The following is a 9,479-nucleotide window of genomic DNA, read 5'->3' as shown; positions in this document are numbered from 1 at the left end:
CCACCCAGCCAGGTGCCCGCTGCTCCTCCAGGGACTGGGGTACACGGGAAAGCTGGGGCCAGGTGAGCAAGCCAGCTGGGTTTCACCCAGCAATGGGTCATTGGTAGAGCTCACCCAGCAAGCTGGCAGTACCCAGAGTCCAGGAGAGACAGCTGCTGGGGGGGGCCGCATGGGGTGGGGCGGGCAAAGGGTTCCAGGAGCTGCGGGATCCCAGGCGGGCGCTTCTCCAGGGAGCGCTTTGGGCTTTCCCGAATGCAGAGGCAGCAGTTTCTCCGCCATCCTGGTTCTCTGCAGATCCCATTAAGGATCGGGTCCTCTCTTTCTCTTTATCCATTTGAACCTGAACCCTGATGTCCGAGGCACGGTAACCTCGCGGGCACTGTATGTAGTCAGAGCTGGAAGGGACTTAGAAATATATCTGCTCCGAGCCCCTGAGCTGAGAGCTCAGAGGTGAGGACCACGAGGTCCGGGGGAAGATGGACACCCTCAAGGACACAGGAGCGCGGGCCCAACCTGGGGTTCCCTGGAACATGTTCCGGCCTGACATGTGGGCTGAGGATGAGCTCATCAGCGCTGGAGCTGGAGCCCCGAATCAGGTGAAATAAAACTAAGGAAATTGAGGACCTGGAGGAGACCCAGACCCGGGGCCCGAGCCACGATGAGCAAAGCTATCCGGGCGCCGCAGGACCAGCATGCTGCCGGTGAGCTTGTCTGCAGCAGCTCTGGTTTAAAACTCTCCCTGGGCAAAATGCCAGGGGAGAAACCACTAGGCTTTTAAAATAGTTTCTCTGCAAATCTGGGAAATGCGGGCCTCTCGAGCCAGGCTGATAGTGCTGTAATTCTGGATCTGTCCAGCAGAGGACGCCAGAGAACACAGGAAGGAAACCGAGCGGCTCACTCCACTGCAACATGGCTTGCAGAATGGATTTTTGGTTTGTTGTTTGTTTGTTAATCTGGTCCCTTGGGTTTGGATGTAAAAGTTTTTCAAGATTTTGTTTCAGCCTGGCGCGGTGGCGCACGCTTGTAATCCCAGTACTTGGGAGGCTGAGACAGGAGGATCGCAGGTTGGTGGTCAATCTCAGCTACTTGGTGAGGTCTCCCACAACTTAGTGAGACCCTGTTTCAAAAATAAAGAATAAAAAATTGGGCTGGGGGTGTAGTTCAGAGGTAGAATGCCCCTGGGTTCCATCCCCAGTACTGGAGAGAGAGGAGAGAGGAGAGAGGAGAGAGGGAGAGAGAGAGAGAGAGAGAGAGAGAGAGAGAGAGAGAGAGAGAAGGAGGAGAAAAAGATTTTGTTTTCACTAATAGGAACAGAATAGGGAGTTTGCTTAGAAATTTCCCTGCCATTCAGAATCTGTGTCACCTCCCGGGGTGACCTCCCCACTCCATTTTCGCAATGCGGAGGTGTGTCCGGTGGCGTCTCTGGTTTGGTCCTGGTTCTGAGAGTGGCCTGATGAGTCAGGTGTGTGTCTCTGTTATCCGAGGAAATTGAGCAGTCTTCCCGGGGAGGGCCGAGCATCCTTGAATAGGACAGCCAAGGACAATTGCTAAGCTCAGCATTCTGGTGTAGCCGAAGGTCCTGAGGCCATCCCTGGATTTTAGGCCAGGCCCTGTGCTCACCCCTGTCTCTGGGAACTTGACAAGTGATTATGGCAACCCCCGGGCAGTCCACAGGGACCCGCCACCGGCTTTGATGCCATCCCAGTGTCTTCTCTCCCTTGATGAGACCGCTTTCCAGCCTGCATGGGGAGTTCTCTTTGGAGTCTCAGGACACTTTTGTGGCCTGTAAGCTGCCTCTGTCCTCTCAACTCTTCTCTGTCCTCTCTGTCTCTCTCAACTGCTTCTATTTATTGAATGTTCCCTAATGACACCGGGTGCCGTGGCTCGTGTCCGCAATTTCAGTTCTTGGGAGGCTGAGTCAGGAGGGTCCCAGGTTCGAGGCCAGCTGTCCGCAACCTAGCGAGACCCTCGGCAACTTAGCAAGGACTTGTTTCAGAATAAAAAGGGCTGGGGGTGTAGTTCGGAAGTAGAATGTCCCGGGTTCAGTCCCCAGTTCCAAAATTGATTAGTTGATTTATTGAACTCAGGGGCATTCTACCTCCAAGCTACACCCCCCAGGCCTGTTTTTTTTTATTATTTTTTTATTTTGAAATGGAATTTTACTAATAACTAATAACTATTAGTTGATTTAATGGCCACCATCTTCAGACACTCAGGTGAGTTCCTGTGATTCTCCAGAAGACACCCCATTTTCTTCAATCATCCCCTTGCTTCTGTTTGGCGAGCAGTGCTTTGTGGATGGCACGGTATCCGACTTCGGTGGTCCCTTCTCTGGTCTCCAGCTCAGGGCCAGTGGGGGTTCGTGCTGTGTTTGTGAGTGTGGACACACACTGTTGGCGCAGCAGCTGCAGCCGGGGAAGGCTGCCAGGCTCCTGCCTGAGGTTTAGGTGAATTTGGCAGGGAGAGGAGTTAGCCAAGAACCTGGACCGGGCTTGTTTTAATGACACCAGCAGACAAAATATAGCTTCTTTCTTTCTCTCTCTCTCTCTCTCTCTCTCTCTCTCTCTCTCTCTCTCCTTCCTTCCTTCCTTCCTTCTTTCTTTTATTTTTTTTTATGTGTATTTGTGTGTGTGTGTGTGTGGTTCTGGGGGTGGAACCCAGGAGTGTTCTACATCTGAGCTACACCCCTAGCCCTATTTATTGTTCTTTTTTTATTGTTTTTTTAGGTCTGGGGATGGATCCCAGGGGCATTCTACCTCTGAGCTTCACCCCAGCCGTATTTATATTTTATTCTCTTTTTTTGTGTGTGTGGGTCTGGGGATAGAACCCAGGGGCATTCTACCTCCAAGCTATACCCCCTGCCCTATTTTTTATTCTTTATTTTGAAACAGGGACTCACTAAGTTGTGGAGGGCCTCACTAAGTAGCTGAGGCTGTCCGCGAACCGCGATCCTCCAGCGTCAGCCTCCCAAGTGCTGGGATGACAAGCGTGCGCCACCACACCCGGCTCTCTTTATTCTTTACTTTTTTTTTTTTTTTTTGCGGTACCGGGCATGGACCCAGGAGTATTCTACCTGCAAGCTATACCCCCCAGCCCTATTTTTTAGTCTTTTTTATGTTTGAAATGGTCTCACGAAGTTGCAGAGGGCCTCACTAAGTAGTAGCTGAGGCTGAGAACCACGGTCCTCCTGTCTCTGCCTCCTGAATGCTGGGATTACAAGTGTGCACCACCGTGCCCGGCTCTTATTGTTCTGTACTTTGAAGCAGGGTCTCACTAAATTGGGGAGGGCCTCACTAAGTATCTGAGGCTGGCTGAGAACCTGCGACCCTCCTGTTTCAGCCTCCCAAGCACTGGGATTACAGGTGTGCACCACCACACCCAGCTCCTCAGTTTCTGACCCAAGTCCCAGTCAAGGGTAGGAACTGGGATATTTTGCCCACGCGCCAGCTTGCCTGAGCTCAGAAGCACCGTGGCTGACCTGCCCAGGCCTGGGGCTCGGACTCGGATGCCATTGCTATCGCGGCATCTTGCTGCGGGTCCGTCTATTGGGGGTGAGCCACTGGGCTTCGTGCGACTTTATATCATGTCGTGTGGGGGTTGTGAGCGAGACAAGCATTCTATTTTGTTTTGATTTTTTGCTTTTGTTTTGATGTATTAGAGATTGGGCCACAGGCACTCTACCTTCAAGCTATAGCCCCTATAAGCCGGGCGTGGTGGCGGACGCTTGTCATCCCCGCACCTGGGAGGCAGAGACAGGAGGATCGCGCGGGTTCGAAGCCAGCCTCGGCTACTGAGTGAGGCTCTCGGCAACTTAGTGAGACCCTGTTTCCAAGTAAAATAGAAAATAGGTCTGGGAGTATAACCCGGAGGTAGAAAGCCCCTGGGTTCCACCCCAGCACCACAAAAAAAAAAAAAATTAAATATTTAAAGCATGTATTCTTGTCATTTCTTCCTTTAGTAAAATCCTAGGTTCCTGAGAGCTGGACAGGGTGGCCCAGGCGGGTAATCCCTGTACTTGGGAGGCTGAGATAGGAGGATCGCAAGTTCGCGGACAGCCTCAGCAACTTAGTGAGGCCCTCCACGACTTAGCGAGACCCTGTTTCACAATAAAGAATAAAAAATAGGGCTGGAGGTGTAGCTGGGAGGTAGAACGCCCCTGAGTTCAATCCCATATATATGTATATATAAAAGTATACATATAAATTCTAGCTCTCCTAGTGCTCCGCGGTCTCACACCTTCTTAAGGAGCCTGCCTTACCAGACTCACCCGTGTCACCCTTTGTGGTCCCGAAGTCCCCTGTCCTGCAGCCCAAAGGCCATCAACAGCCGGCTCACGGTCTCCGAGTTACTGGGCATCCTTTGCAATGAATGTCGCTTATTTCACTAGTGACCAGTATAAGGGATTTTTTTTTTAAGTACAAGTTTGGCTTTTCTTCAAAAAGGAGGGTCAGACAGGGCGGCTCACGAACATTGTGAAACCACTGAGTGTGTCTTTGATGGCTCCCTGCTGTCCTGACCCCGGGCCTCACGGGGCCCCACAGGCTCACGGGGGCCCCAGGAGCTTTGCCGGGTGCCTCTGCTCCACCCGGAGGCCCATGAGACGGAGCTGCCTGTGTTTTCAGGCTGCGGGGTCAGTGCCCACCCACCTCTGGGAGGCACAGGGTCCCTGGGGCATTTGCTGGGACCACAACACTTTAAGTCAGAGGAGGGTGTTTCTGCCAGGGGTCCTGGCACATGAAGCCTGTGATCCCAGTTCTTGGGAGGCTGAGACGGGAGGATCATAGGTTCAAGGCCAGCCTTAGCATTTTAGCGAGGGCCTACCAACTTAGTGAGACCTTATTTCAAAATAAAAAGGGCTGGGGGTAGCCAGGCGTGGTGGCGCACGCTTGTAATCCCAGCATTTGGGAGGCTGAGACAGGAGGATCGGGGTTCGCGGACAGCCTCAGCTACTTAGTGAGGCCCTCTGCAACTCAGTGAGACCCTGTTTCAAAATAAAGAATAAAGAATAGGGTGGGGGTGTAGCTTGAAGTAAAGTGCCTCTGGGTTCAACCCCAGTGCTGGGGCGGGGGGGCTGTTCCTGCCAGGGAGGAAAAGTGGATGGGTGAGCTGTACTTTGGGCAGCTCTGCCAAATAGCCTGTAAACCACTTTTTTTTTGGGGGGGGGCAGTTGTACTGGAGTCCGAACCCACGGGTACCCTTCCTCTAAGCAACACCCATCGCTCCTTCCTTTTTTTCTTTTCTTTCTTTTTAAAGACAAGATCTCACTGAATTGCCCAGGCTGGCCTCGAACTTTCGATCCTCCTGCCTCAGCCTCCCCAGTCCCTGAGCTCACAAGTCGGTGCCCTTGCCCGGCCCCACAGTCCGCCTGCATGTGTGCCTGTCCTTGGGATCGGTCTGGTTTTCTTACTGCTCTGTATCTTTGACTTAGGTCCCAGGAGGCCCAGAGGCGGCTGCTCTCCTAAGACATTCGTTCGTTCCTTCCTTCAGGAAAGTGGAAACCAGGAAGCCCGTGAGTGCCCCTGCGCCTCCCTGCCGGGGTCTGGATGCTAAGCACCCTTCCTATTTATATTTCTTGGTTTTTTGTTTATTTTTTTTTTTTCAGTACTAGGGATATAACCCAATGGCATTCTACCTCTGAGCTACACCCCCCAGCCCTATTTATTTATTTATTTATTTATTTATTTATTGCGGTACTGTGGATGGAACCCAAGGGCATTCTACCTCCGAGATACACCCCCAGTCTGATTTTTTATGCTTTATTTTGAAACAGGGTCTCACTCAGTTGCAGAGGGCCTCGTTAATAAACAGCTGAGGCTGGCCACGAACCGCGATCTTCCTGTCTCAGCCTCCTGAATGCTGGGATTACAAGCGTGCGCCATCACGCCCAGCTTCCTTCCTACTTCTAGAAGTCCTGGGTGAGGCTAAGCCCGCAGCTCACTCCCAGGAGGGGCCCTGCCAGCGGGCTCTGCCCACGAAGCTGGCTCCATTTCCATTAAGCTGGGGAAGTGGAGTGGATTGCTGTTACTTGGGGAGGCATAGGGCGGGAAGGGCTCAGTTCTCTGGGCTCCAGTTCAGGGATTTTTTGTGTGTTTCTATAGAAGTGGAGGGTTTTTCCCGGGCCTGCCGCCTGGGTCACAGGGTTCCCTGTGTGTTCTGTGGGGCGGAGTGGAGTGGCGGGCTGTGTTGCCTGTGAGGTTCAGCACGGGTCCAAGTCCTAGGATTGCTATTTACAAGCCTGTATTACTTCATTTATTTATTAATTTTGGGGTGCCAGTGATTGAACCCAGAGGCATTCTACATCCAAATTATACCCCCAACCCGATATTTTCTTTCTTTCTTTCTTTCTCTCTTTCTTTCTTTCTTTCTTTTTTGCGGTACTGGAGATTGAACCCAGGGGCATTCTACCTCCAAGCTACACCCCGAGCCCTCTTTTTTATTCTTTATTTTGAAACTGGGTCTCACTGAGTTGCAAAGAGCCTAAGTAGCTGAGGCTGTCCGCGAACCGCGATCCTCCTGTCTCAGCCTCCCAAGTACTAGGATTACAAACATGTACCATCAAGCTGTCCTTTAGACAAGGACATGCCCTGGGACTTCTCTGACACTCAGTTTATCTTCTGCCAAATGGGCATAGCACTCGAGTTTTTTGTTTTGTTTGTTTTTGTTTTTGTTGTTATTATTTTGTTTTGCAGTACTGATGATTGAACCCAGGGGCATTCTACCACTGACTATACCACAATCCTTTTTAAAAAGTTACTTATTAGCTGGGTATGGTGGCAGGTGCCTGTAATTCCAGTACTTGAGAGGCTGAGACAGGAGGATTATAGGCTTGAGGCCAGCCTTAGCAAGTAATGAGACTTTCATTAACCTAGGAAGGCCCTGTTTCAAAATCAAAGTTAAACCGGGCTGGGGCTATCGTTTGGAGGTAGAATGACCCCGGGTTCAATCCCTAGTACCACAAAAAAAAAATTATTATTATTATTATTATTATTATTATTATTATTATTTTGGTACTAGGGATGGAACCCAGGGATATTCTACCTCCCAGCTACACTGCCAGCCCTATTTTTTATTCTTTATTTTGAAACAGGATCTCATTGAGTTGCAAAGGGCCTCGCTAAGTAGTAGCCGAGGCCGTCTGCGAACCGCGACCCTTCTGTCTCAGCCTCCCAAATGTTCTGGTTACAGGCATGTGCCACCATGCCTGGCTTATTTATTTATTTTGAAATAGAGTTTCACAGCCAGCCATGGTGGTGCACGCTTGTCATCCCAGCATTTGGGAGGCTGAGACAGGAGGATCCAGGTTTGTGGACAGCCTCAGCTACTTAGGCCCTTTGCAACTCAATGAGACCCTGTTTCCAAATAAAGAATAAAAAATAGGGCCGGGGGTGTAGCTCACAGGTAAAATGCCCCTGGGTTCCATCCCCAGTACCGCAACAACAACAAAAAAAAAAAAAAAAAAAAAAAAGAAAGGAAGGAAGGAAGGAAGAAAGAAAGGGTCTCACTAAGTTGCTGAAGGCCTCTCTAAATTGCTGAGGCTGGCTTCAAACCTGTGATCCTCCTGTCTCAGCCTCCCAGGTACATACTAGAAATGTTTAATTCAGGGGCACCGAATGCCATGAAGCCTGTAAAAACACATAGCAGTATATCGCCCATAAACAGGGACTTGACAAGCAGTAGCGAAGTGACCTACACACTTATGCCTACGAGTTGAAGAATCACCCACCTGTCTGTCGATTGGCCTACCCACAGACACCTCCTCAGACTCAGCTGACCCCTGTCATTAAGGACAAAAGAAGCTGATCTGAAGCAGGAACCAAAGAGTGACTTTGGGAGGCGGAACGTTAGCCAAACCTTAAGGCGGCGTCGAGTTAAAATGTCCACTCAGCACGGCGCTGGGTAAACCCTGGAGAGCTAGCCCCCCCCCCCCCCCCCCCCCCCCCCCGCTTGCGCTATCTTGACGGCTTACGTTCATTTGCTATTTTTAGTCTGGCGGTGATTTCTTCACCATCCCGAGTCACGCTGGGCTTCCTTCTTCGGAGATGGGCCCTTGAAAACTGAGCCTGTTGGGTGCCAGGCTTGGGGCGCGCCCTCCCTGTGCCCCCTGCCCCACACACCTGCACCTGGCCCCCACCCACCAAGCAATTCCCTGATGTCTGGGCCACAGTGAAGAAATCTAGTGCCCCAAGGCCCCCTTCTTCTGCAAGGTCCATCTAGGGACTGTGACCTGTGGTCTTGTCTGAGGTCGGGTATAAGGCAGGCTGCCGAGGCTCCCAACTTCATGCCCCCGTGGCCGCCTCCACTAGGGTACCAGCACAGGTCAGCTGCAGCCACAGGACTGTGTGTGTGTGTGTGTGTGTTACTGGGGATGGAACCCAGGGGCCTTCTCCCTCTGGGCTACACTTCTAGACCTATTTTCTATTTTATTTGGAAACAGGGTCTCACTAAGTTGCTGAGAGCCTCACTAAGTAGCTGAGGCTGGCTTCGAACCTGCGTGATCCTCCTGTCTCAGTCTCCCAAGCGCGGGGATTACAAGCGTGGCCACCACGCCAGGCTACAGGACTCTTTTTGTGTGTGTGTGTGTGGTATTGAGAATGGAATCCTGGGGCATTCTACCTCTGAGCTACACCCCCAGCCTTTCTTTCTTTCTTTCTCTCTTTCTTTCTTTCTTTCTTTCTTTCTTTCTTTCTTTCTTTCTTTCTTTTTTGATACTGGGGATGGAACCCAGAGGCTTTCTACCTCCGGGCTAGACTCCCAGACCTATTTTATATTTATTTAGAAACAGGGCCTCACTAAGTTGTAGAAGGCCTCACTAGGGCGCTGAGGCTGGTCAGGAAGCTGTGGCCTCCTGTCTCTGCCTCCCAAGCACCAACTAGGTTCCAGAGTGCACTACCACACCCGGCTGGGCCACAGGACTCGACTTTCCTGTCTTACCTACCACCAAGGTGCGATCTTCTCAGTTAGGGGAGTTCAAGGACTCTGGTGACCAGCTGGGCGTGTGCATGTATTTCTAGCTAGTAAGGAAGAAGGAGTGATAGCTTCTGTTTATTCTCTTTTTATTTTGTTATTATTATTATTTGCAGTATAGGGGATGGAACCCAGGGGCATTCTACTTCTGAGCTACAGCCCCAGCCCTATTTTTCAGTCTTCTTTTTCTCCTCCTCCTCCTCCTCCTCCTCCTCCTCCTCCTCCTTCTTCTTCTTCTTCTTCTTCTTCTTCTTCTTTTTTTTTTATTTGTGGTACTGAGGGTGGAACCCAGGGACTTTCTATCTCCAGGCTATACTCCCAGACCTATTTTATACTCCCAGACCTATTTTATACTCCCAGACCTATTTTATACTTTATTTGGAAACAGGGTCTCATTAAGTTTCTGAGAGCCTCACTAAGTAGCTGAGGCTGGCTTCGAACCTGTGCGATCCTCCTGTCTCAGCCTCCCAAGCACGGGGATTACAAGCGTGCGCCACCACATCTGGCTCAGTCTT

Source organism: Muscardinus avellanarius (genome assembly GCF_963383645.1).
Source record: "Muscardinus avellanarius genome assembly, chromosome: 3".
NCBI lineage: Eukaryota > Metazoa > Chordata > Mammalia > Rodentia > Gliridae > Muscardinus > Muscardinus avellanarius.
This window is presented reverse-complemented; position numbering follows the sequence as displayed.